The 8,697-nt window shown below is 40.3% G+C and overlaps 1 protein-coding gene and 1 non-coding gene across 6 annotated transcripts in view; both read left to right on the top strand.

Moving 5' to 3' along the window:
- The first annotated feature begins 51 nt into the window (after positions 1-51).
- trnai-aau lies at positions 52-125 on the top strand. The gene has a single exon. It is a non-coding gene; the product is annotated as a tRNA-Ile (tRNA).
- A 1,406-nt stretch (positions 126-1,531) lies between these two features.
- The window catches only part of LOC119904149 (FERM, ARHGEF and pleckstrin domain-containing protein 1-like), a 68,478-nt gene continuing 61,312 nt past the window's right edge, over positions 1,532-8,697 (top strand). For 3 of the 5 annotated variants that reach the window (XM_038720631.1, XM_038720621.1, XM_038720613.1), the window contains exon 1: positions 1,532-1,740. The gene's annotated coding sequence lies outside the window, so the exon portion shown is untranslated. The other 2 variants (XM_038720639.1, XM_038720604.1) reach the window with 2 other exon arrangements.

Raw genomic sequence — 8,697 nt, 5'->3', positions numbered from 1 at the left:
CCGCATCACAAATACTGAAACGGTATCATTCCCTTCTAAGTCGAAAGCTATGGCCGGTTAGCTCAGTTGGTTAGAGCGTGGTGCTAATAACGCCAAGGTCGCGGGTTCGATCCCCGTACGGGCCAACTTAAAATTTTCCATAATGTCTAACGCACAATCGGGTGCGCTTCAAAGTAAAAGTGAAGACGTACTGTTTTTCCCTGTAAGTACCATCAGTTTCATTACAATATAATATAAAATACAGTAAAATTAGGTGTGAAAAGCGCACACAGCTGCAAATTCCCAGTGTATAATTAGAAATATTGTTTTAAATTTAACAGAACATGTACATGCAATTGCAGAACAGCTGGTGGAAGAAGGAGTCAGACTTATTTTTGTAAAAGTAGCAATACCATATCCTACAAATACTCTGTCTCTGGTCTGGCAATAAAACTGCCTTTGTATCACTAACAAAATATACTCAATATGTAGGCCTACTCATAATTCAGAAATATTGCCCTGTAAATATGTAGTTGGCATATATTGTCATCCATCCATCGTTAACCGCTTATCCTGTGTACAGGGTCGCGGGGGGCTGGAGCCTATCCCAGCTGGCATTGGGCGAAAGGCGGGGTACACGCCAGTCCATTGCAGGGCCTATATTGTGTTTTCATAAATTATATTACTGTAATATTATTAATAATATTACTGTGTAAGCAACATCTCACTGTTGTAGAGGGTCATGGTAGAGCTAATTTATACAATCATTTAGCTATTTTATACACTGTCTGGTAGTTTGTCTATAACAATGTATCATATTCTTTAAACTCATCATTTCGCATGTAACATCTTAATTTTTTAAGTTACTGGTATCTGTAAAATAAATGTAATATAGCACATTATTTCCCATTGCAATGTAATGGGGTAAAAGTACAAAGTAGCATTCCATGAAAATACTTGCTAAAGTACTCCAAAAGTAGTACTTCAGTATAGGCTACAGTACTTTAGTAAATATATTTACGTTTCCTGTATATCTGTATATAGCCAGTGTATGTAAAAAAAAACTGGTAAAATTACGTAATTTAAGCAGCATACACTATGTGCACATCCTAGGTTTTATTAAACAAATCATATTGAAACGTTTATTACTGCACTGTTGTTTTGAACATATCTAATTGTGGTACCATTCAAACTTTGGTTTAGAAAAAAAAGAACAATATTATTTTAAAGCTTTCCAATACATCCGGTGCAAAGTCTATATTACTAACACAGTACCGCATCAACTCTCCTTAAAGAAAAGAGACAAGATGTTTCTAAGAGGCTTGCTTTATCTGATCTTTTAAATTAATAATGTTAGTTTCTCTGATTAATAGTCTACTGTCATATGTATCTAAATGGAAACTATTCGACTAATAGATCTTATTGAAACCCTTTGCCTCCACACCGCCGGTTTCCCCAAACCACCATGAGGTGGCGCTGTTTATCCGTCCTGGGTGCCCTCTCCCTCCGCCTTGACAATGTAGCGCCGGGGTGCCTGTGCTGGAGGCGGCGCGCTGCTCTTTATTGTTCCAGTAGAAAGCTCCTTGCACGGCTTCCCACAGTTGTTTCAATGGCTACCGCACAGAAACCACGTCCCACCTGAGAGGGAGCGGCTCGGACTTAAGCAACCCAAAACTTGGACTGTGTGAGCTCCAGCGTTGGGAATAAAAGCTCGCACTGACGGACAATCTGTGGATCCTGGAGAAAGAACGTGGGGGGGGGGTAAGGAAATCACGCTATCTTGGATTATGAAGCGAGGTTACATGTAGCCTCCCCTTGCGCGGTGCACCCGTCTGTTTAGACTCAGACAGTTTTTATTGCAATATACGTTTCCTGTTTAAACACTAAACGCTTCTTAGGCTTCGCGATGTTTGACGAGCTCGACATCTTAAGTATAAACTAGCTCCGATTGCAACCAGCCTGCTCATTTTCCTAATCGGCTGAGCTATAGGGGGTCCTGCAGGGAGCTTCTTTTACTGTAAGCTTCTATTATAGACAAGGATCGCCTCCTCCAGTAAGTGCTTTAAACATTTACATGTATTTCCCCTCAGTTATTCCCTGCCTTCACATTCACCAAACCTTGCAATAGGCTTTTCTCTTCATTCTCAATACACATAATATTGAACACACACACCAACCAACCAACCCTGTTTCTTGAGTGTGATCAGGTTGCTTTAGCCCAGTGACATCTTTTACTCTGACCTAAAGGATTACTCTGCTAACCTACATCCTGGGGCTTGCACTCTTGCCAGCTGGACTCTTGATGTGTGTGTGTGCCTTTAAATGTGCCTTATATAGGAATGTGTCTGCTTTATTTCACTTGACAAAGCTGCTATATGTTGCTCTTCCTAGGCCCTTGGTATTGTCACAGGCAAATATACCCACACCCCCCCTGAAGAGTGTAGCCCATTTGCCACCTATGAGGTGACAAACAAATCCCTTTCCTTTATTGATCTTAGAGGGACATGTGCTCTGTTTACCCCCCCCTTTTCCCATTTCAGGGTGAGGCCAGAGCACAGGGTCAGTGGAGAAGCAGCAGCCATGAGCAGCATTGTCTTCCTCTTCATTTTGCTAATGGTTGCATGGGGGTTCTGGTGGAAGCGTGGTCTTCCCAATCACAGTGCTGCTCTGTTGTCATCCATTCACTTCTGAAATCAATATTGCACCCACAACGCCAGGAGAGCTGGTGTTAACACTCTTTCTTTCTCTCACACATAAACCTGCAACCTCACAATAGCAACTCTCCTGAGGGTAGTAGAGTAGCTTAATGGCTCCGTGAGTGCAGAGTGTCACCTTGACAAAACATGGTATCAAGCGCCACCATTGATCTGTCAAGGACCAATGTTGTAAGCGTGCTGTGTTGCTGCCTTGATCTCACCGTCACCTGTGCTTGTCAGGTTGTAGTTGACGCCTCTTGGTGGTTTAATCAGATAGTGTTCAGTGATTAGTTGTTTATACCATGCGATCTTCTTGTTGTAAAAATGGCATCAAGTAACACATTCAGGTGATGGATGTACTCCCTTTATGGTCCTTTAGCAGTTCTTTCCTTTTTTTCCCCCCTGGAGATTCATTCTTCACCATAGGAAAAACACATTGAATGTGGTAAATATTCTGAATGCAAGGTCCACTTGCTTAGCTATTCCCAGAGCTTTTGATTGGATCCCACATCATTCCTCAGTGAATGCAACATGCATGCACGTTACTTCAAGTGATAACACAACGTCGGGGAAATAGCTGAGTACGTTGATCTTGCATTTAAAAGATACACCACATCAATTTATAGTCATTTTCTAATGGAAATCCAAAGTCGGCCTTTCGAATTGATCCACATATCCCTGCAGTTTCCCCTCCGCTTTTGTTTGTAGTACAACATTAGAGTTGAATGATTTTTTAGATTTAGCAAAAATGGCAAATAAATCCCTGGTTGCAGCTTCTAAAATGTGAATTTGTGCTGGTTTCTTGTCTCTTTTTAAATAAGTTTATTAGTAGGAAACTGAATATCGTTGGTTTTTGGACTGTTGGTCGGACAAAAGAAGACATTTAAAGACATTAACTTGGCCTTTGTTTTGGCATTGTTTTTATTTAATGTTCACTGCCATTTTATAGACAACATGGTCATTTGAAAAACTATTCATCATTCATTCATTAGTGGCAGCCCCTCACTACATATAGGTAGATCAAATAATTAAAATAATAGGAAATGAAAAGTGCTAACTCTCCAATAGAAATACTGCTACAAATTTAATTTCAATTAAAAGCCTAGTCCCAATTAGACACCAGTTTTTATTTATTTATTTGTTTTTTACTGGCCTGGTGTGGCTACACGTTTTGAAAAATAAACGCAAGTCTTAATTAGAAGCCTGGTCTGGTTTTTATATAAGTTCTTTGGATGTATAAAACCAGCCCTCCAGGTCACCTGCTTGAGCTAGTTCTAAGCTGCTTAGATTGTGCCTACCAATATAAATGTTTAAACCTTTGTCAATATGGAAATGCTTGTTCAGTTCATTTTACGGAAACAACAAGCACCAAAGTATTCATTCAGATTTAGTTGAATGGTTGGTCGGCCTTTCTCTCTCTGTGCTTGAAGGCTGTCTATAGGAGCTAGATCAAATAAATGATTCGCAAGTGATGTATTAGGCCTATCCGATAGCATAATTTCTATACAAGTAATATTCACACTGGTTGAAATAAACAATTTGAAAGTAGCCTATTTCCCATCTTTACTGGACAAAAAATTGTGGAAAAGGAATGAAAGCCCTGTCCAAAATATAGGCCAGGTGAGTTTAGTGATTGATGCAAATAAAAGCCCCGGCTATTAATTGAAGTTTTACTGTAGTTATCTCAGCTGTGTAATAGTGAAACCCTTTATGTGTCAAATACTATCCTATCCCTTTTAGTTACCTCTGATCCTGAATCTGTACTCCTTAACATAATCAATAGTTGCAGGTTTTGACCAGTGCACTTACCGGTCTGTGCATAGACGATTTAGTTTCTTTATCTCATGGTGCTTTGAAAATCCTCTAATCAAAGAAGTGATTGTGAGACCTGTTTTACAGCTGGCAAATATCGCCTGTTATGCAACCTCCATGGGAATATTCTAATACAGATTATGTAAGGGTTCGTTTTCACTTAAGCATATGTGTTGTGCTCGATTATTAATTCTGAATAACAAAAGGATTAAACACCAGATTTGTGATCTCTTAATTCCTGTAAAACATAAAGCTTTCTCTGTAGATGCACTTGTGTGCACACTCGCATCCGATTTCCAGAACCTGGCTTCCCTCTCACAAACTCTTGGGAAACTTTCAGCTCACAACAGTTCAAAGGCTGGTTGAGAGGCGTCAGTCCCTCAAGCCCCGCTGCTGGAAGCTCCCACAGTGGCTTCCTTTGTGCCTGTGTGAGCAGCTCGCTCTGTATTCCTCTCTTGCTCAACTAACTCCATGTATAATCCCGAGCCCCTATTGAGGAGCCGATGAAACTTCTGCCTCCAAATTTCCACCCCTTAGTTGTGAAACTGAAAGTCTTAAATCAATCTAGTCAACATTTATGATTTTGTTTATGAGGGAAAACTCATAAACTATTGCAGGCCCAGGATGAGCTTGTTAGACACTGTATTCCTAGTTAGACGTGTGCCATATAATATAGTATTATAGGTATAATCTGCAATATTCTGACTTGTTGACATATTGACATCATACCGCTACGCACTGCAACAACAAGCATGGCTAAAAGCGAAAGTAATGCTGCTACCGGCTCCACATTGGAGGAGTTAGTTCCCAAAAGAGGAGCGACTCCAGTAGTGTGGAAGACATGTGACTTGATTGTAAAAGATCAGATGTACAGTACAACAAACCACGGTAAGATGTGAGAAGAGCAAGATGACCGTAACAACAAAAGGGGGCAACGCAACAAAATTATTTCACCAGCTGGTTGAGTACAAGGAGAACCAAAAATCCAGCGAGGGGAATTCAACGGCTATTGTGAGTCCTAAACCAAAAATATTTTTCAATATTTTATCATATTGTCAAGAATATCATTATCGCATGATATATTGTGATATTATTATAGCCCACCCTTAATTCAAAAATTAGAATTCAACCAAAATAAAACCTGTAAAAGTTAAAACAGTGTACATTTAATGAAACACAACACAAAATGCTAATTTGATATATAAATCTCTTTTATGTTGTTGTTTTTTTTTAAAGAAGAGGAAAAAAAACAGGTGGTAAATTTTTGTCACCCCTTTCAAGATTATTTTTCATTTTCATTATTCTTGTAGTATCGCCCACCCCTCTTAGTCACCGTTTAACTGTGGAAAAGTACTCTCTCTCTATAGTTGCTGTTATGTGTTTGTGGTTTAAAAGCCTGAAATGTCCTCTGTGGATCCCCACGTGCCCCTTGTTGATGAGTTTGTCTTGAGAGAATGAAGACAAACCAACCCCGCTGTCGGCAGAATATGACCCGCTGATGTTTGTCAGGGTAATTAGCACCTGCCTTATTAGGTAGGGCTTTAAAACTGGCTGTGAATTGAGGGTGACCCTAACGGAGTGAGTGTGGGCCTTCATGAACAGATTATTGAAGCATTTCTTCAGGAGCTTTTTGTCAAGATAGCATTGAAAATATTCTCCCAAGCTAGCCCATGCTGAATTATAAATGAACAGTCGAGCAGAGTGTTAATTTTAGTGCAGTGGGGAAGTAGCACACAGGAACAAATGACTGTTCCCACAGGTGTAATGAGTAACTTGAATGTCAGGTCCCTTTTATTGTCAGGTCACTTCCTTGGCCGGGCTCCAGTTTCCAGTTACAGCTTTTGTCACTGTTGGGAAGCAAGGTACTTGTTTGTGCATGCAGGTGGAGGGATTAGTAAAGCTCACTTCAGAAATAAAAAATTAGATCAGGTGTAAAAGTACAAAGAGGAAAGCTGTCTTTATAGTTTCTTTGCAAGTTATTGCATGTGTTTTTCTGTGTGTTAATCCCCCCTCCCGTGAGAATTATACAGTACATTTTTTGAGGTAACTGATTCAGGAAGAAGAAGTGAATCTTTTTCACAAGTCCTCTTTCACAGTGAGGTCAGAGGGCAGCTACAGAGCAGCGCCCCCAGAAGCTTGTGGGCATTCGCTGGCTGTGTGCCATTTCCGGGGCCTCTTCCTTCGGACTATCTGGCCTTCGGAGGACTGAAGGCTCTGCAGTAGGGCCGCAACTAACAATTATTTTCTTCAGCAATTAATCTGCTAGTTTTTGTCTCTGTTAGTTTTTTGTCCTATAAAATGGCAGAAAATAGTTATAGCTCCCTGTCACTATTTCCCGAAAATTTGATCTTGAAGTTACTTTCTTTGTGTGACCATCAGTTCAAAATCCAAAAATATTCTATGTGATCATATAAAAAGAGAAAATAATCTAAACGCTCACACTGGAGATGCTGGAACCAGTGAGTGATATGTATTTTTGCTTGAACAAATGACTTAAAGGATTCATCAATTATCCTAATAGTTTCAGATTCATGTTCTTTGTTTGCTTAATTGTTTCAGCTGTACACTGTGGGATGAACCTGCACCCTGCCCTCTGGTGCACAGAGGCTTCACAATAGTGTCGTTTTCCATCCCGTCTTAGCCTCACATAAAAAAGTGACCGGCACTGGATTTTAGAACAGTCTACAAAAGACCGCAAATTATACACCAGTTTCATTCTCCAGATTTGGGCTGTAATTCTCAGGCGCATTTGGAGGAGACTTTGGAATCGAACAGGCCCATCAACCTGATGACATACTGTCTTTGGTCTTGAAATATGGACCTTACATTGGACATCCACCCACTCTCACACAGGGTGGATCGTTTGCTATCATGTAGTGTTTGATGAAGGTCATCCCTGCTCATGTGCCACCTATTTGTCTCTAAATATTTACAACTCTCTGTTTATACGGATACACAGTGTTGCTGGTGAGGAGGGAATGGCTTATTTTTCACTTTAGTTCAACCAATACTTTTTTTTTGTTTGTTTTTTTACATAAAGACAACAGAATTACATACTGAGTGGGAGGTTTTATAGTTGAAAAATCAACTTGCCACAGCTCTCTGTTTGACAAGCTATGCGAGTTTTCTGTTTTGACTGACATTTCTTGTTACTTAATAGCCGATATATACACTGATTTATCCGCCTAGCTGTATTTTTCACCATTAAGGTTGCATTGTGTGTTTCTTAAATGATGACGAATGCTGATTTGGAGAAGACCTCCTAGAGAGGATCCTAGCGCGTGACTACAAAGAAAGATCTAACAACCTGTTAATCAACAAGATGTCCAATAGGTCCCTAATCACATATAGATTTATTGACACGTAATGTTGTAATGCCTCTGGGCATGACTAAATGTGACTGAATTGAGGACAAAACAGCACTTTTACCTGGGAGAAGGCAATTTGTTTTGTGTCATTTTTATTGTCCCGTACACTACCCATGCACTGACACACCATAAACCCCCCTGTGTGTGTGTATGTCAGGGCAGATCAGCAGTGTGTAACCCACATCCCTGCATTGCCCCCTTGACTGTCTTCTAAAACATTCCTCAGCTGTGATGTCACCAACCGTCTAAGAGCCTAGTTATTGTCTGAGGTTGAGGTTTATCAAGTGTGGGATAGAAGTGGGGGCGCTGAAAAGTTTGTGCGTGCGTGTTTGAATCTGAAAAAAAGAGGTGGGGGGTGTGTGTGTGTGAACGTCTTTGTGTATTCTCAGACCGTATCTCATCCGCAACATTTGCGAAGCATTGATTCAAGTCTGAACTGGTCTTAAGGCAGAGCTCTGGGCCTTCGGTTTGTAGGAAACACAGGCGTGCAGCTGGAATAAGCGTCTAGCAAAGGTGTGAGACATGTCTGTCTGCCAAACTCTAATTTTAGCTGTCACATTGTTTGAGGCTGTTCCTGTCTGTGGTTTATACACTCATCTCATCATCCTGGCCAATGTAAAATCACCACTGGAAAGCTCACTGACTAATGTCTGGTACTTTTTTTCATGCATTTCTTGAACTAATTAAGCACAAAGTTTCCCTCCAAGCATGGTTTTATAAATTGCCACGACAGAACCTCTGACTCCCTTCTTAAATATAAGACAGTTTTTTTCTCCCACATTTAAGAAAGTTTATTAACCTTCATTTTCTCTGGGAAAGTTGGTGCAGGGTCTCATTTGGCC

This window comes from Micropterus salmoides, unplaced genomic scaffold (genome assembly GCF_014851395.1).
Source record: "Micropterus salmoides isolate LMB-PRFRI ecotype aquatic unplaced genomic scaffold, ASM1485139v1 Ms_hic_scaffold_1, whole genome shotgun sequence".
NCBI classification, from domain to species: Eukaryota; Metazoa; Chordata; class Actinopteri; order Centrarchiformes; family Centrarchidae; genus Micropterus; species Micropterus salmoides.
The sequence above is the reverse complement of the archived record's forward strand: the minus strand, read 5'-3'. Positions and strand labels throughout refer to the sequence as shown.